The sequence below is a fragment of the Thunnus thynnus genome, chromosome 13 (assembly GCF_963924715.1).
Source record: "Thunnus thynnus chromosome 13, fThuThy2.1, whole genome shotgun sequence".
NCBI classification, from domain to species: domain Eukaryota; kingdom Metazoa; phylum Chordata; class Actinopteri; order Scombriformes; family Scombridae; genus Thunnus; species Thunnus thynnus.
This window is the reverse complement of record NC_089529.1, coordinates 15023244-15043585: the sequence shown is the minus strand read 5'-3', so window position 1 is coordinate 15043585 and position 20342 is coordinate 15023244. Positions and strand designations below refer to the sequence as shown.

The 20342-nt window shown below is 40.3% G+C and overlaps 1 protein-coding gene and 1 non-coding gene across 6 annotated transcripts in view; one reads left to right on the top strand and one right to left on the bottom strand.

Annotated features, from left to right (window-relative positions):
• Positions 1 to 19418, bottom strand: part of trim3b (tripartite motif containing 3b) — a 32858-nt gene extending 13440 nt beyond the window's left edge. Inside the window, exons 1-2 of one of the 5 annotated variants that reach the window (XM_067608217.1) lie at positions 19292 to 19418; positions 16963 to 17055 (exon numbers count right to left, since the gene is read on the bottom strand). The gene's annotated coding sequence lies outside the window, so the exon portion shown is untranslated. Of the gene's footprint in view, positions 1 to 2028; positions 2219 to 2470; positions 2728 to 13663; positions 13853 to 16962; positions 17056 to 19291 lie in introns of those variants that run through there. The other 4 variants (XM_067608218.1, XM_067608216.1, XM_067608215.1 and 1 more) reach the window with 4 other exon arrangements.
• On the top strand, positions 17761 to 17832 carry trnaw-cca (transfer RNA tryptophan (anticodon CCA)). The gene has a single exon. It is a non-coding gene; the product is annotated as a tRNA-Trp (tRNA).
• Positions 19419 to 20342: the final 924 nt, after the last annotated feature.

Here is a 20342-nt window from a genome sequence, read left to right as displayed (position 1 = left end):
GTGTATATGGAGTGGTAGGATCGGGTGTTAGCAATGGAAAAAACATCCAGTTTGAATGACGATACATGCAATGTGCAATAATGAACTTTCTGTTGCGACCAAGATTATAGGAGATAATGTGTTTTTTTTGTTAGAAAACACTTTCACCTGACCTGACTTTGGCATTTGGCACCTTTGATATACACTGTGCATGTGCCACTTTTTTTTTATCTCTGTGTTGCTATCTGGATCAAGCAATGTAGTCCTGCCACATTTTCACAGTTGGCCAACACATGTATTATTCATGTTTCAGACACAGACATGCACTCATATGCTCATACAAACGCATGGATGAGCGAACAGCAGCACGTCTTTAAGACAAACCCGTCTGTCCTCAAGATATAGTTTTACACACTCAATGACAAGGACACATACACTCACGCATGCACAAAGATACACATGAACACGCTGATAATCATCATCCCCCCACCAGACTCGCCCCCCTGTCTGCACATCTGTCACTGCTGGATCTAATAGAAAACTCAATCCCCTATGTCCCATCTCTGCTCATGTCCTATTGTCAGTTGTTGCCCACTGCGTACCGCAGACACACACACGCACACACACACACAGACACACTCAGATTGGGTAAGAGCCAGGCAGTATCTTTCCAGTCTTGCAAAGAGGATCCAATGACACAGAGTCTCTAGACTGGGAGGGTAAAGGTCACTTCTTAGGCTGTCAACCATGAGAAAGACATGCCACATCCACACTCTGTTTAGGGACAAGCAGGGTGGCTGACGGAAATTATTAGCGATAAGTAGCTTATGTTTTGTACTAATCTAAATATGCATTGTTCACTGTAAATCCTGGGCTTGAAATTGGCACTTCAAGAGTATCCAGTTGTCTCTATTGGATCCTGATGGAGAGAAGCTTGAACTCTCAAAAAAAAATTTAGAATTAAGGATAAAGGATAAAGGATTAACTACAGGATGTTCTGTATACTTCAGTGCTGTGTACAGTTCTCACACGTCCCTGTCATTCTCTTTGTGAACTAGCACACACTGATACTAATATCGTCATTCTGTAATGATGTGTGTCTAAATTTAGACACACGTATTAGCGGGTAGATGAGGAAGCAATGACAGTGAAGCTAAAATAAGAGCAGGGGTCTTAGGACTGTGGCTGGTGTCGATTTGTTTATTCATTTTTTTTTTACATTTTAAGACATGTTTTTCTTGGGTGCATGGCAGTAGAAGAAGACTTTGAAGCATGCTAAATCCCAACGAAGAATCTGTTCTCAAAACATTGGGATGAAAAAAAAGAGAGAAGCACAAATGCAAAATCCTTTTGCTTGGTGTCAGTCACAGAGAATGCAAATACCCAAACTTCTTTTAGATGATGCATGTATGTTGTGTGCTTCAGCTTTACTATCAAATTGATAGAAAAATGCATAAATGGTCCAACAACAGGCACATGTGACAGTCATGCATAGTTATATGAATTCAACAGACAGTGTTTGGTCATGGTTCCAACTTCATTCATGCCCACTTAAACCCCTAAGTAGGCCACCATGCTTAGTTTTGATACTCTAAAGTAACCATGACCGGTTATCTGACAGGCTTGGCCGCAAGTTGAGTGAAAAGTGAGTTAAGACGTGCAGATTCTGAATTTGGGCTCTGACTGTAGTTAGAGGCAGCAGGGTGGGATAAAGCCAAGCCTAGACAGGAGTGCAGTAAGCTTTAAAAAACATGATGTATGAGACGATACGTCCCAAAGAGAGCTGTCAACTAATACCATTAAAATGAAATGTGTTATATTTCTCCTGGCCATTATACGCATAGAAATAACAGCAGTAATTTTCCTGGTGGCCTTGGTTAATTCTCCAAACTCTCAGGATTACAGTATTTGCAAGTGTAACTCATTGTGTGCGTGTAGGCAGCATGTTCGTGTGTGACAAAAAAGCTAACACTCTTGGAGTTAATGCACAAAGCGTCTATTCATTACTGGCTTCAGCGAATAAAAGAGTAACAGTTTTCTTTTTCTCACTCAGCGCTGAATCCTCTGCTGTCGCTTTACTGTACAATGTGATCCTCACAGCTCATGTGTATCTCTGATAACACACACGTGGAAATGAAGTGGGAAAAAAAGGGGCCCTACTGAAGGCAAGAGAGGAAATTAAATGTCTTCTTCCCAGTTCAGCAGGAGGACAGGAAAACAGGAAAAGGGGCAGAGTTAACTAGGAAAGAGAATGAATATAGCAAAAGTACATCACCAACAAATATGTGTTGACAGCTTGGACAAACAAACACACTCACACGCTCCTCTCTGGTGACAGCTGAACTGATACTGTTAAGTCATACTTGCACACATGCATGTTCATGTGGACAAACACACACACACACACACACACACACACACACACACACACACACACACACACACACACACACACACACACACACAGAAAGTTTACATAAAGACTACCTACTGTCAGTAGTGTGGAGTAGACCAGTCTAGAAGGCTTCATGGCAGCTCTGTGTTAAAGTCAGTGTAACACTGAAGAACCAGCACACGCCCTGACTCACACGTTCACGCCCACTTCCCCTCTCGTTTCTCCCCTCGCCACTACAAACCACTCTTCCCTTTCCCTTTTCCTCGTCTTGCTTTTCCTCTTTTCCAACACACACACTGGGAAAGTCTGAACAGGGATAACAACAGAGGGTGGGACTGTAAATTGAAAGTCCCTCCTACTGTCAGTGCTGTTTACAAGCATGAGCTGACTGGATTCCCTCCTACTGCTGCGCTCTGATTGGCTCTGAAACTTAAACTAGCAGGGAAGAGGGATTGCGTCATAGACCAACAATTCGTGCTGGCCAGAGGGAGCTGGAAGTAGAGATTGAAACAGACAAGAAGAAGAAGAAAAGTATAACTCAAGCAACAACAAGCAACATACTCCACATAAACTGTTAATCTGCTGCCTAATTATGTAATTTGTGAAATGTGATGCATGCTTAAAACTACAAAGATAAGAAGCAGGTTTGTTTCTTGAATGCAGCATGCTCCTAATAAGTGTCAGAAACAGCAGCAGAAGGGTGATGATCGTCTAAACAGTTGGATCATCTGGCCCCCAGTAATACTTATGAAGAAATACGTCATTACTTATCCAGCCAAGTACACACATGCTCACTCATACACACACATGCAGGGCAGCCAAACCAAACATATTATATAATTCGTGATGTCACCTTTAAAAAAAGACTTAAAATGAAAATTTGGAACATATGCCTCTCCTTCAAGCATTATAGTGTCAAATTACACATACGTGGGGATTAAGAAAGACCCATTTAATACCGAAAAGGGGATTACCATTTGGAATTTCAAGTAAAATATCTTGTCACAGGATCATTTTGCACCCAATCCTTTTTAATGTCATGTTCTCATGAAGTGGGCAAGAGTTTAATCTGGAGCAAAGAGGTGACAATTCCCTGACAAAAAACATCAGTCTACAGTTAATCTGCGGGGATTGAGTCCAGTCGTCTCTCCTCCCTCGCTTCGGGCTCTGCGTCCTCCATGCCCACGCGCACCTTTCAAAAATCACATCATCCCATAACTCACAGATCCAGACTGCTGTGGTGGGTGTAACAGGAAGTGCAGGATAAAAGGATGAAAATACCACTCAGAGAATAATACACCACTAGCTGTCCCCAGAGAATTTTATTGTTGATTCATCCATGTGTGGTCATGAAAACAAGTCAATCGCTTGCCGGACTGTGGTTACAAAATCTGATGCTTGTTGTTTTCAAGCAAAATCAACTCCCACAAATGTTTTGCCGCTGGATAAAACAATATAATAAGATGTCCTGTTTTCATGCTCCATGCGCAGTAAGTCATTATAAAGACATGAGCAATCCACCAAATGCTCCACTCCAGCGTGGGCAGCCTTTTGTAAATGACTGTTGTCATCCCCGCAGTGAGTGCTCGACAGCATTATTGGTTTACTGCTGCGCTTTCTGCTGAAACAACAGTTTTATAGATTTACATATATATGTGAATATACAACTCCTGTTATACCCTGGGAGGAAGATGAACCACCAGCTGTATCCACAATGAGTGGATACTACAGTAACTACAGTAGTACACCTAATGTAATGGAGTATGCACACAAAGAATTAAGATAATCAGGAAATTAAAAATAAATGTAATGAGTGTCGCATTTTTCTTAGAATTTGCCCTTTTCTTGTAAATAAAATGATAAAAAGGCTCCAACTTAGTATGGTTAATATGATTAATATGATTATCTAAGCAGAAAGTTCATATAATACTTGATAATGAGCAGAACTTTAGTGCGTGCTAAATGTTAGTAAGTGCGAAATTACTGTTGAAAACAAACCCACATCAAGCTGCTCTTTCTGTGCTTGGTGCAATATCAACAGCCAAAAGAAACCGTTCTGCCCCAGGGTCAGAGTAAGAGGTGGAACAATGACAGTAATGATTGTAATAATAGTGATGTTCTCCAGGGAATCCAGCAAGAAAATCCACTCCCACTTCAGGTAGCAGAACATAATATTTACATGTTGATTTTTAGTGTAGACTAGTGTAGAAATCACACATAGTGACAAATAATGTGACTAGAAAGGTTCTGTGACGGTAAGAGAGAGTAACGAGGGTTAAGGGTGCTGCTGCCAATTGCTTGCAGCCAATAATGTGACAATGCTTGGTGCGGCACACCTGATGCCTTGTTATTTTTTGTTTGATCTTGTGTTTTATGAGCTTTCTCCACAGGATGGAGTATCATCCTACCCTCTGCCTCCTGTGCTCTGAAACCTCGTGACTAGTGTGTTTAGAGAGAGTAAACTCAGAAAGATGCAGAAGAGGAGAAATAAAAGGAGAAAGGATGCAAGAACAAGATGAGAAAGAAAAGTGGTGAGGACTGTATATACAGTACACACACACACACACACACACACACACACACTGTTCTTGTGTAATAGAGCACTATCTCAAGATCCTGAGGCTACTGTAATGATGTCCATATCTCTCTCTCTCTCTCTCTCTGTCTCTCTCTCTCTCACACACACATATACACACACACACACACACACACACACACACACACACACACTTGCAAGCACAAAGTCAGCTGTTTTAGTCTGAGTCATACTATAGCCCACCTCCCCCTTTCGTCCTTAGCTGCTCAAGTTATACCAATAGCATACACATACACACACACACACACACACACACACACACACACACACACACACACACACATACACACACACCTCACTCTGAGGGTTTTGAACCTTAAATTGGTTTTCATATATACAAAGTATAACAATGCACATCCACAGCTAATAGATGGCGTGTATGGACCAGTGTGTGTAACCCTCATTAGTATGCTCAGCAAGCCTCCATTCTCCTGCACGGTCCAGTCTTAAGCCTCCACGTACATATACTTCTATATATAGAGCTATCAGTTCCCATCCCCTTCACACCACTGGCAGGCACGTGATCTGAGCTGCACACACACTGTAAAAAAACTGCAGGGATCCTCAGATGACCACCATGTAATGACTCAGTAATGCTGGAGAAAGGTCCACATGCTGAACAATTGTAAATGCATGAGCCTCTCCAACATATGAAAAACACACATTGCAGCTATAAGATTTATTTGTGCACGCTCTGATTCATTCATGTATGCTCACTGTAGCATTGCCATCACATCCATAATCATCACGTAGAGCATCCTCCGTGGTACTATGGTTGTTAATGGTTGCCAGTATGTGTGATTACATGCAAAGTTAATGACACAGGCATAACTATCAATTAAGTATGTGTTAAGGATATATAGTAATTATCAGCACATGTCCTAGATCCATTATTGAACTTCTGCTAGTCTATATAAATATGCAAACACATCATCAATGTACCATGCAGACACATACTAGGACTATATGCTAGAGAAAGAAAGGGGCTTGTTTTTGACAGCTCATAGTAAACACGCAGGTTCCTCTGTACACGCATTTCACCGATTGATTGATAGGTTGAAAGGAAAATACTGACGCTTCCTTTCAAACGCTGTGGCAGCTGCCCAGCTGTCTTTACACCGCAGGTAGCCTCAGGGAAAGCAGGTGTGTGAGCGTAAATTGTGTGTGGGGTGCTCCACTTCACACAAATATCTTTTGCTTTACATCTATACACAACAGACCAGTGGAGGGAAAAGCACTCACATTCTTTGATAAGTTTACAGTATCACTATTGTGCAAAAAACTCAATTTCATATAAGTGCATAATTTTCCAAAGTCCCCAAACTTATGTCACTTATTTTACATTTGTTTTATTGTTATATATCTGCATCTTGTAGAAGAAAATTACATCTTACACAACATGATCATAGCCTGAATCTAAAAGAAGTTTTACTCCAGGTACTGAAGTGCTACTGAGTTTAAACTTAAACAACACCAGTGTAAAGATGTACAAACATGCCCCAGCAATGCTTTAGAGTAAAGGTGTGTCACAAAATGGAAATAATTGAGTCAAGTACTTAGATTTCAATTCTTTACACCTCTGAAATAAACCACAAACAAAATTTGTTTGTGTGACTGCCACAGTCATAAAACCGTTTCTCATTTTATCATTTTATCTTTCCTTAAATTCACACACTTCATTAAGACATTCTTGAAATGAGTAATATCAAGGCAGACCAGCAGCTCAACTCCAATGAGCCTTGTGAAATAGATACATGAGCAGCTCAGATAGGGATATACAGGCTCCTTCACATCTCCCAGAGGACATGATGCAGAGCCAGTTTGTACACAATCTCACACTGTTGAACTCCTGTATCAGTTAAACTCTGGAAAGAAGGCCATCTCTTTCCATTATAAACTGAATTACAGATATATTGAACAAACCCACTTGACACTGACATTCATTATCCTTGCATTGATTTTGCACTCAACAGAACTTGCATGGCCAGTTAAAGCCTGTAAAACAACAGTATAAGAAATAGACAGATCATAATCCACATTTATAAGTACATATTCCATTGTTTTTGAAGTTATACAAAGGGAATATTACATGACGCACGGCTTCTTCATCCTCTTTCTTATTCTACACAACCCTCTGTGCCTCTCCCAGCAGAAAGAATTACTTCAGTGAAAGAGGAGCATGTGCCACAGGGTAGAGAAGCTGATCCTGAAATAATTTGTTTCTTTAAATAACTGAGGGAATAGACGCTCTGAGCTAAACATATATTAACATAAACAGCAAATTCCATGACACACGGCGTAACCGAACCAGACCACAGCAGCGCTTCAAAGAGGCTGAAGACCTTCCATGTCATTGTGTGAGTGTTTATCTATCCATGCACATAGGAAGTTTAGATGTTCGTCATCATCTCAGCCCTTTTAGAAAAAGGTCAAACATTTGTTTTATGTAAGAGCCAAATATCCAGAAAACAAGCCCACCAATCACAATAAAAGAATCACATTTAGCCGTAGCAACTGTGCAACACACACACACACACACACACACACACACCCCAACATCAAACAGGATAGAGGATGTCAGAGATCAAATACATTCATTATGTAATATGACATGGTGTTTTTGTTTTCCTCTCTTCTCTTACTCCCTTTGTCTCTGCTTATAAGGAGCATAACCGCTCGCCTCAGTGTGTGCGTGCTCATTTTAAACGGAAGTAATGAAAAAATCCCATCAATGAATCGTAAATGTGCATTACGACTCGGGTTCCTAACAGGGTGGAAATTCATTTACTTATGGGGATTAGAAATTCCATCATTTGTTTGTCATGCTGATAGGTCGGCGGATTTATGACTTGCGCGTCTGTCAACATCTGCACATGAACCAGCACTGTGGCCTACACCATACACTAGCATACAGCGAGTGGACAAAATACTGTAACAGACAACCCTTAAAATATAATGCAATGACCATATAGAGTCGTATCGACAGCTTTCCGACACATTCTCCACACAAACTAAACATTACAGGCTTCACAAAGGTGGTGTCTTTGCAGGACTGTACTGTCTAAAATCATACACTAACCACACATTTGTGATGCCAAATTCAGTCTGCTTGTAACACCAGATGGCAGAAAAACAGGGAAGCCTGTCTGCTGACTGACACGTAACAACACACACGTTTATCACTTATGAGCTTCTGGCAAGGATGATGTAGTGGATGACAAATGTCGAGGAGTGGTACTTTCTCTTCACTGTCCGCACACGGCGGGACTGACTGACATAAGCACAGCTAAATTTATCAGCCTGCCTGATCTGAGCCAAGCTGGGCAGGAATGTGTCACAGGAACCGCCTGTGTCAACATATTAACACACGGCTCACACTCCAGCACGCAAGCACACATGAACACGCACAGACACACAGGTGTATACGACTCTGATAACACATCAGAACCACAGAAGCATGCCAATGGGGGAAAAAAAAAAGAATAGACAAACAACAAATCAGGATTCCCCCCCACATACACACACTGATTTAGTTAGAGGGCTTCAAATATCAAACCTGCTGATTGTCTCTCTTGCCTAAATGCACTTACAGCATGGTGACAGGATGGATGTATTTTTGTTTTTTATTTACAGATATTTGATAAAAGCTGATTACAAGTGGTTTTAGCTTGAATTTGATCCCAGAGTGCCATTCAGTCTTTCAGTCACTAAATGCTGTCATACATCATCACTAATCCACAGAAAATGGCTAAGTTGTATCTTTACACCTAGGGTCAGGATAACCTTATTTGCTCTGTGTGTTTCTAAATACATTGCATTCATGTTGTGCTGTAGCCTTTAACACACTACTACATTAGGTTTGCGTGTAAACAACATATCAAGCATGCAGATGGACAGTGGAGAAGTGGATTATGTGGTAGGTTGACAAGTTTTTATGGACACTTTTTGACGCTATAATCACAGTCTTGAATTTCTGTACAATAAGATGTTATACAGTTGGAGGAATTCTGTTAAATGGTTATTATTTTTTCATACTAACAGACTCAGAAAAACTAAGTGAAAATGCTGATATCCTATATGTGGGAGAGTGTGTGTCCTTCAAGTATTAATGATTGTGAACACAGGAACCTTTTGTATTGTTTTACAGTAATAGAGGGGCAAGTGTACCTAATATATTCTCCTGTTGTACGTATCAGAATAATAACTTTACTTCTCCACTGCCACAGACAGTGAAATGCCAGTGCAATACAATATCATTTGGCATGCTGAATATCTTCCTCTGTGGACCTTTAGATCATAGCCTAAAATAAACTAAAGCATCAATACATGAATCTCTGTATTACCATACTGTAAAGGTCAGAAAGTTGGAAGGAAAACAGACTGTTGTCTCCCTGATCGAGGGATATGCAAACTGCTCATCATTTGAATTTGAATTTCTCTGAAATATATAACACTAATGTGAAAAATGACATGAAAAGAGCTCAATGGCTCAAGTTAAAATAAGGAATAATATGCCCTATACCCTACAATAACCTGAGCTCACAAGGTTGCATATGAAATAATGTTGTATCTAACAATAAACTTGTAGTGCTTTACTGAGATTTATAGCTTTTGTAACCATAGAATCTGTCTGCAAAATAATCTCTCTCATGGGATGATAAAGTGTTTAACTGTATTTAGAAATGGACTACACTAAGTAAAACAAGAGTGTTTAATATACATGTTTAATGCTCTTTTTATTTGCTAAAGGGGTTGATAATGTCATATGAAATGCTCAAGAAATGGCACAATATGGTCAGTGCTATTACTGAGCCTCCCTGAGGGATCTGTCTAAATATATCCAACATGACATGACTGCATCTCTCGGCTCAGTCACTAAGCTTTCACCACATGGTCCCCCCTCACACACAATACAAAGTAAATATGGTTGAATATGCTTTGGAAAACTTGAAAGCCAACAGCCGAAGCACAGATATGCACTCACATATTTAGTCCGCACATAAATACTGTAGACACATGCTCATCTAAGCACTATACATACACACATATACATTCACTTCATAACCAAACTAGGGTTAAGACTCCATGAGCGATATTGCTGTCAGACAGCAACTGTGCCCGCAGAATCTGTTATGATCAGCCAGTCAGTGGAGTTTAAATCTTCAACTTTGACATCACATTGCTAAAGAAAGCAATTCTTTGTGCACCTAAGTAAAGCATAAGATGCACATAGAACATTTTAAAAAACATAAAAGGTATATGTACTACAGCTTGTGATATAAAATACAATGCTCATCATTGCCAATGCCCATCACTTTTTAGCAGTGTGGCTCTATGTGTGGCAATGTCTTTGATCCAGACAACTATTGGATGGATCGCCATGCAATTTTGTACAGATGTCCAGAATCCTACTGACTTTGTTGATGGTCTGACCTTTCATCTAGTGCTACCAGCAGGTCAAAGTTTACGTCTATCTAATGGAATATGTCAGCATCCAGATGGATTGCCAGAAAATTTGTACAGACATTCATTGTTCTCAGACAATGAAGCCTACAGCCTTCTGTGATCCCCTGACATTTAATATACTGTTGCACCACCAACGGTTTTAGTCAGATGTCTCAACAACTATTGCCATGAAAATTTTTAGAGACATTTCCCATCACGACTGTAATAACTTTGGTGATCTCCTGGCTTTTCCTCTAGTGCATCATCAAGTGAAAAATTTCTATTTGTCCAATGCTTTGGTTTATGACCAATACCTGCAAAACTAATGAGTCAAAAAGTCAGCATATTAATATGCTAAACTAAGATGATGACATGGTAAAGATTACACCTGCTAAATATCAGCATGTTAGCATTGTCATTATGAGCATGCTGACGTTAGCATTTAGCTCAAAGCAGCGCTGTGCCTAAGTAGAGCCTCACAGAGCTGCTAGAATGGCTGCTGGCTTGTTATATGGAGAATTCATCATCAGCTGGCACAACAGTTTGATAAAATAAATGAGATTCTCACTTCATTAAACTTTGCCCTTGGTTCCCTCAGTCTTCATTCAGAGAGGATAAACTCAAACTCTCCATACAGTACAGAGGATGGGGAGGGCACTTTAGAATGGTTCAAGTCAGACAGTTAAACACAACAATCTTATTGGCCACTTTATTTTAGGCATCTACAAATTTCCAGACCAAGTAATATCTTGTAATATTCATTACAGGAGATTCCTTTGACACTCAGCATTGCATTCTGTATGGCAAAGTTGGTTGGTCCTAGCTGGCACAGAGGCATGATAAACACTTGTATCTTTTCATCAATAAATCCCTTATTGGACATTCACCACCCTAAATATCATCTGTGCTGGACTGGACCACAGGACCCTACCAAACCTGCTCTACTAACTGTCTTATGCTTTAAGTCCCACAGGTTTATTCTGAACTTTGAAAATGTGCCTTTAGTTTTTGTGCACCAAACACATGGAGTTATCTTCCACACATCCTCAAGATCGACACTCTCACTACCCCTGGACAATACAAGACGATGATCTCAGACTATTTCACTTCAGTGTGCAACTGTTTTCACTGAGTATCTTTGACTTGTTCAACTCTGCAGTATCTCCACATCATTGAAAATGAGGGAAACCACATTGATTTTCAAGGCTTAAATAAAGGTTTTGAATTGAATATAAAAGTCATTAAAGCTATATTATATGAGCCATCACAGCTTTTACTGCAGAGGGTAACAACAATTAACCTGACCAGACTCTTGGAGAATTCCCAGCTGAACCTGTTACATCTTTCAAAGGGACTGAAAGGGGCTTTTGCACATCACTTAAAGACTATCTCCTCTTCAGATTTCATGAAGTCAAAACTTAGAATCAATGACTTTGAGCTGTATTTATTTGATACTGTGTAGTGTACAAAGTACAAGTTGTCATGAAGGCCTTCACCTCACTGATGGGTTCATATCAAAGCAGCATAAAAACGTTTAGACTGGCACAAACATTTGCCTGATTGTGCAGAGAGGAGAAAACTTGTTGCGGTTACCCATAGCAACACGATTATCTTAGAGCTGATCAAGTCTGCAAGGATGATGTTGAATACAGCACATCTTCACATACAGACACTCACTAACACACACACACGCACACACACACACACACATACAAACACACACACACACACACAGGTTACAACTGTCATAAAGGATAACCAGTGCTGATATAATGTCATTTATCATGGTGCTGCTAGATGCCACTATTTTAAAGGCCAAATAAAGTAAATTCATTCATTCAATACACAGTATAAGTGCGTATCAAATGTCATAAAAATGTTGGCATGTTTGGAAACCCTTGTCACACTGTTAGTGGATACCTGCTTCAGCATGTGCATCAGGTGAACCCTGATAATTCAAGCATAGCAACAGCTCCCTGACAATGACAACACTGACCTATTCACAGAAACAAATTCAGTGTTTTTGAGAGTTATGACACAAATGGGGCAGAAAAGCCAGAAGTTACAGTATTGGCAACCATTCAGTGAATCATTCCGCATGTTTTCACCGTTAGGTTTACATCACTCCTCCCCTGACTCTCACCCCTCCCGTGCAGCTCCGGTGACATTCCTCCCATGCCAGCTGGACATTCCAGTCTCCACTTCCCCCACAGCGACCAGAGGTGCCCCTGGATCACTATTTCAACCTTTTTTAAAAATGTCCCTTGTACAAAATCCCAGCCTTTCTGCACTTGACCAGACAAAACACATATATGTACAAGAGCACACACCTCTACTGTATTTGTCCACTGATTCTCTCAATGTCTTGTGGAGTTCTGTTCAAAGCATATGCTTGAGGACAAAGTAAGGATCTGCTCACAACATCATTAACTGTATCTTGGTAGATTATAGCATAAGAGAGAATAACTGGTAAAAGATGGAGTGTAAACCTCCAGAAACCAATTTGTAGTGACAATGGGCAAAGATGAACTTTTCAGCAACTTAGAAAAAACAATCTTGTATTAAGCTTGATGTCAATTACTGTCTGAAGAGTTCTGAAAGGTTTTTGTGTGACTGACAACTTGTGGAAATTGTCCATTGAATATGATGTGAACTGCAGTGAATTATATCAAAATAATGGAAGCTGAGCGAAAAAAAAGTGCTTTCTGAAAAAAATCTAAATTTGTTTCATGTTTAAATTTCTGCAATGAAATAAGCTCTGAAATGCAAAAAGAAAATGGAATTAAGAGAACATGCTGTATCAAGCAATAAATTATTATTTGAACTGTTCCTCAGTCTGCAACATCATAATACTGTACAACAATACCACCCTTCCAGTACATAACTGCACCCCATCTCTCCACTCAGTGAAGTCAGCCTCACAGAGGGTATCTCACATGCACAAGCAGGAAATATTTTCAGGTTATGTTGCACAGTGAATAACCGTCACATGCCAGCAAATGGCCTGCAGCACTATTTTGCATACAGACAGCATAGAGTGTATGCATCTACCAGAGGGAGGGAGGAGAAACAAGAGAGGAGGATGAGGTGGAGAGATGAAGACATGAGAGGAGGAAAGGCTTGCAACCCTTTACCAAGGGGAGAAGGGTGTGGGATGGAAATAGCGGAGGATGAAGAAAGGGCTCGCAGCGGGGACGGCATGAAAGAGCAAGGATGAGAGCAAGTGTAAGAGAAAGAGATTTACTTACACCAGGTTGCTGACAGATAAGAGAGAGGTACAAGGAAGTTTCAGCGCACTCTCCTCCAGAGGGAGCGATATCCGTCCACAAAACCTGACATCGCCAAAGCAAAAAGCACCTCACACAGAGAGGGGGGCAGGCAGGAACAGGGCGTGTGTGTGTGTGTATGTGTGTGTGATCGTGATCTGGCTTTAAACGCATGTATGTGTGTGCTAGCAGGAGGGAAAGCGACTGAGAGAGAGAGAAAGAGAGAGAGAGAGAGAGAGAGAGAGAGAGAGAGAGAGAGAGAGAGAGAGAGAGAGAGAGAGGCTCATAGGAGGCAAGAGACACAGAGAGATTGTACAAGCTCACTGGCTGGTGTGAAAATGGGAGGGGGCTGGATTGGCCAATAGTGTAAGGGATGAGCAGAGTGAAGGGGAGATGGCAACAAAGAGATTTTTCAGTTCCTGCCCTTACTCTCCCTTACCTCTCCTGTCTCTCATTTTTGTGATTGCATGTGTAAGGAGAATGAGAAAGGCCCAGACTATTAAACACAAAACTGGCGTTGCTTTATATGAGAGAATCAGTCAGTGCAGATAAACAGAGAAGGCAACCAGTCACACAGAGTGTAGGTGCAGGGTAGCTGATGGGAGGAACTGGAGAGATAAATGAGTAAATCCTGCTGGGAACTCTGATAAATGATGGCTGGACAGAGTGATAAATGTAGAGCTCATCTTCAAAGAGACATGCAGTGGCTGCTGCAGTGGTATAAAAAGAGAGAGACAGAGAGAAAGTGAGAGATTGACAGTAAAACGGAGTAATTGAATTGAATGTAAACAGGTGTTTAAGGAGACAGGGTTCAGGTTCTTCTCTGTGATATTCAGTGATGTTTGTGTCTATCATTTAAAACTGGGGTCAGTTGAGATAATACACTCGCAAAGCGGAAATACACAGTAACATGTAGTGACATATATAGATTGTGGGTTTGAAGGATGTGTGTGTGTGTGAGAGAGAGAGAGAGGGAGAGAGACAGTGTATGCGTGTGCCTGTAGATGCACAGCGGATGCATTAGCACTGTCCTCCTTGTGTGTGGAGTGCCTGTGTGCATGCGCATGGGGGTGGGGACCAAACCATCTTCCCAGGATTTTGCTGCGGGAGCACCATGTTGCCATGGAGACTGCATCCAGTGCAGCAGAACACACAGATGGCTGCTCTCGCTCTCTCTCTCTCTCTCTGAAACAGTCCAGTTACCTTCTCATCCCTGACCTGCAAATCATAAAAGCCTCATAAAAGTCTCTGAGCAGATTTAGAAAACCCTCCAGGTACAGACACGCTTTTGACTCAGCATGCAGACAAACCATTTTTTGACAGAGGAGAATAGGTCTATTCATCTTATGTCTTTTTAAGAAACTGCATTAGAAATACTGCAAGATGATTCATCACCAACAACATTCATCTGGTATACAGTATATACATACAGTATATAATGCATCAAATGTATCAATACAGCCATTAGGTGAAAAACCTCTATTGTATTAAAGGCACATTGCACTATTGGTGGAACATGCTCCTTCATTGCATTTACATAGTGGACATTTGAATGCAGACCGTGTGGAAACTATTATAATGTGATGGCTGAAGCAGAAGGGGCAATGTAAACAAACTGTGAGCCTTTAATCAATATCTCTATACTATACCGGTGGCATTTTATCATTTTCCAAAGTATACCTCAAGTTCTCAGACTTACTGTCTAACTTCCAGGCTGAAATTACTGTCAGTTCATGCCATTATGTTATGAAGATCAATATGCAGAGATTTGAAATTTGCCAAAGATTAAGGAATCCATCACAGTGAAAATTCAGCCCAGTTATTTGACAACATTTAAAACGAGGATTTGAGAATTAGCTGCCTGTCATTGCATTCATTCATCTGTTTGGCCAAAAATGTTAAATTGGAATGCAAATAGTAGCTTCTTCCATAAAGAGTTTTACTGTGAATTGACATTTAAAAATCATATAGAGTACATACTAACTGTGATGTTTTACTTGTGTCAAGGAAGTCTATAGTAGTCGATTTTCATTCTGATATGAATGTAAAACAGCGGGGATCTGGGAGGGAATGTGTATAAAAATGTCTGGAATGCTTTTGGTCAATGGTCAACAGAAATGTGAAGTATATAAAACCACTGACATGGTCCTTTAACTAGAGATGTTCCAGTCTTCATGTTCAGAAACAAAAACTCATTACTTATTATAAGTTAATTTCTGTTTTTTAAGTGTACAGTAAAAAGTTGTAATGACATGCAACCACTCAACTACAGTGGTAGTAGCAGCTTTCTGTCTTTCATTAGCTGTACTACTTTAGAACAGACCTTCAACTAACTGGAAGATCATGTTTTAGATACTAAAATCAGGCTAAACCCTTGTGATTGTGAATGTGTCAGATGGGTATTAGTTGTGGGAGAGCAGCCTGAGAATCAAGCAGTAATGGAGCTGTGGCTGCTGCAGCAGAGAGGCATGCGGGGGAGGCTGTATAAACTGGATGTAATAGATGTCTTATTCTGTTTCTAGACAACAAGGAGTAGGAATTGTGGCTCGTTTAAACATTTCAGCTTTTTTTGTGTGGCTGAGTCAAGACCAGTAACAAAACAAGTGCTAACTGACAGGCACACACATCTTCCATCTTTTGCTTCCAAGCACCTCAAACAATTGACTTAACCAAACCCACAGATAGAAGACTACAAACATTACAGTCTGACGCCTCTGAATCCATTGAGGCGTTGTCTAAGAGATGCAAAAAGGACATGCAAAAATCAAACTACACCTCTTGCTTCCTTCAATCTCTCTGGCCAGATACAATTTGCTAAATATGTGAAACAAGAGAATGGAAATCTGGCTTTGATGTGATAAAAACTGTGAAATGAAAACAGCTGGATGACATAAATATGACATAAATATTGACAGCATTGCTATCATACAGTACGTTCACCTTGCTGGCAACACTGTGACATTTACCCAGCTAATCGATGTTCCCTGCGCTGCTCTAACTCCCTGACGTTTAAGCCCATCACAGCATGTATCCTAATCAGAGTGGCTACAGCTAGAGCAGGAAGGACGTTAATATCAGCACTGAACAACCCTATTTTAAGACTGACTGACGAATGATGTTTTATGTAAACTGGACAAAACATACCCTATAACTGTAAGCAAATGATTATTGTAGCAGTTATGGAAGGCACTCAGTTTCAACTCGGTGATATTACATTTCTATATGAATATGTAAGCAAAATGTGTGCAAACCAAAGCTTTTACAGTGGAGTGTGCACTTACTCATCCATTTTGTACAAGACAGGCTGGTCACTGATGAAGGTTAGAAGGTAAGTGTCCTAGATTCTCCAGATGCTGCTCTTCTTTCCTAAACAGCTGGGATTAACAGACAAAGGAGGGCAAACGTGAAACATCAGAATTATAAACACATTTAGCACATGCATTTACAAAGTTTTTTTTTCACATTATCACAGATTACATCCAGTTCCTTTTACACTAAGGGAACCATCAAGTGGACACAGAAAACATGCATTCTTCTATAAATTGCATTACTTTAGTCCAAATTGAGGAACATATTATATATTAACTGTTAGAGGAGCAGCTATCAGTTTGTGGAGGGCCTTCATAGCTTTGTGCTGTATGCAAAAGCAAGAATTAAGAAAAAACTGTATGACACATGCAAATGCTGGAGGCCAAATCACAAACGAACTAATGATGAAATTGCACCATCTAGTGACTGACTGAGGACACACATCTACAGCACCCTAGAATTTTACTGGATGGAAACATAGGACACGTACACAGTAATATCATGCAGATAAAATGACAATTACTCGTGAAAATAAAAAAAACTATCAGTGAAGCCGCATCTAATCGAATAACAGCCATGTGAAAAAAAGATCTAACATCTTTCTAACATATTTTAGATATCTGAGAAGTTGTTCTTTTGTTATATAGTTCGATAAATAATGTGCGCAAAAGTGTAGGATGGAGAATACAATACATTTATACCAGTAACCAAAAAAACATAGATTGGACTCATGATTTGTCACCCTTAGCAGAAAACCTTACAAAATAGCTGACCTCGTGGCGCAACGGTAGCGCGTCTGACTCCAGATCAGAAGGTTGCGTGTTCAAATCACGTCGGGGTCAATTCTTTGATACTTTCGCGTGTTAAATTAACTGATACATACATTTGATAGTCCATCAGTTGGTGGTGTACAGTTTGTCTACTTCCGTTGAAAGTTGCTGGAAAGGTAGATGAGCGATTAACCATAAACATCCAAAAAATCTCTCAAAAGTCATCGTAAATCCAGCAGTGAAGCTATTTGAATATATTTGTTTTTCCCTTGTCCTCCAACCACAGACGATTCTTACTAAAAGATACATTAATACATTTTCCAAGTCTGTCTTAGTGGTCACATGGACATTGAAATATGTTTTACTTGCTGTAATCAATCGTCATGATCATACTGGACATTGAGAGATCCTCTCGTGTTTTCAAAGTGATTAGGGACGAAATCAGGAGTCCTTGTTTTTGTGCAGCTAATATGAGGCTACAGCTGTCTGAGTTAGACAAATCAAGTGGATAACTTTCCACGTCACAGTTTTTCTTAGTATGAAATTCCCTCCAGGACAGTGTTTCCCGGGACACTGTTGCCTTGTTGAGCATCACAGGAAGTATAGTTTAAAAACAAAGAGGGGATTTCGTACTAAAAAGACAACAACTTTGAGAGATACCGACTTGACTTGACTAATTTGGATGTTTGAAGCCTCAAACTTCAGATAAATGTTTAAATACATTTTTGCACAGAGGGATTTTGTCCCCCTTCACTTACATTGAAAACACATTAGGATGGGATCTTTTAACGGCCAGTATGAACAAGAGGAATGGTTACAGCAAGTAAAATCTCTCTCAGTGTTTATATGGGCACCTGACTATTGTTTTAAGACAGACTTGAAAAATTGTGAACCTATCCTTCAATTCAACAATTTCTATATACTTAACTCTTTATTACAGGTTTCACATGACCTTTTCCTTCAATCGTCACCTCAAACAAAGGTTTGGAAACCACTGTAAATCAAAAATATTTAGTCTCTCTTTTTCCAAGGCTTATGAGGCTTGAAAAGTATCTGACACAGTCTACCACAGATCAGTCACAAGTCCACGTCTTAGAACATATATATTTCCCCTCCAAAGGTGTATCACACAGAAGTGTACACTTAAATGGATTTCAGGGTGTCAGCTCAAAACCTAAAATGTGATTGAAGATACTGTTCCGGAAACACATCTCAGTGCATTGCGAGTGGATTCTTCATGGTCTTTCTTTCCAACCTCAAATCTAATTATAACACTTGTAAACAGCCTAATGCCCATAGCTGCTATGGTGGATTAGGTTTACAGCACATGCAACCAGCACAGTTGTGTGATCTTCTGTCACGTTACTAAAAAGCAGAGGACAGGACATTTTTGCAAGATAATTTGTTGCAGTGCTTTCAATTTATAGGTACGTGGAATAAAACAGATAAGAACATGGGAATATTTTACTTAGTGTATTTCATAGCTGAAGTGTTATAATGTGTTCTTGAAACATGTTCAATATTAATGTACCTTTTCAGTCGAGCTCCCACATTAAAAATGTTCAGGATTAGTCACCAAACAGGGTTTACTGTCTTCCTTTTCCTTTCGTCCTGTTGTCCTTCGTTCTTGCTCCTGTACGTTCCCCTTTTGTGTTTTCTGTGTCATTAAGATACTGGCTTCCTCTCCTCTCACATGCTCTTCTCTGCTTAAATGCCTCCACACAATACAACTTGCAAGTCTCCCTCCCCTCTCGTTCTTGGTCCAAGTTTCCCTCTACGCCACCTCCTTTCTCTTCTCTATTCATGCCTGTTTCTCATCTTTCATTGACACACACACACACACTTCGAACACACAGTTGATTAGCAGAGCCCTAGTGAGAGTGCAGCTTGGCGAGGACAACCGGTCACCTCTAGTCCTCAGGAGCTGACTCACATGAGATGGTCCTCAGCGGCACTCAACATGAGATCACAATGGTCTGATTGTACTCTGAAGCTCTCATTTTACATCAAACAGGTCAGTCGCTGCTGACATAGTACTCTGCTCCAAGTACCAGACTGTTATCTCTGCTTGTGTACAAGGCCGTGGTTTGAGCTTTTGTTGGCCTAAAGATCTCCAACGATGAAGGAGAACTTGCATGAGAAAAGGAAGACTTCATTTTCATTGTCACAGAATAGTTCAATTCCTTAAAAACAAAAAAACCCTCTATTCTATTAATTTTGCCCCTTCATTTGAAATGCCAGGCGACTGCAAATTTCCCCATTGAGCGCTTGCCAGTGGGAGGGATGGATGTGGGAGGACAACAGAACAGTCAGAAAGGAGCCTGCATCGAGCAGTTTGTTCCAAAGAGTATTATTACACTGTGAGAGTGCTCAAAGGAAATGGCTGAAAACAAACCCTGTTGCCCAAGTAACGCAGCTGAATGTCTCTTTCTTCTCTTTCCGTCCAAAATCTCAGCTACTGTTGAGCAGAGACACCAGGGTGGCACAGTGGTACAGAAGATCATCTGGCAGCCAAGGGTGAAGGGCAATAATACCCAGTGTGTATTCACCAACAGCAGTGTGTTCTGTTCAAATGTTCTTGT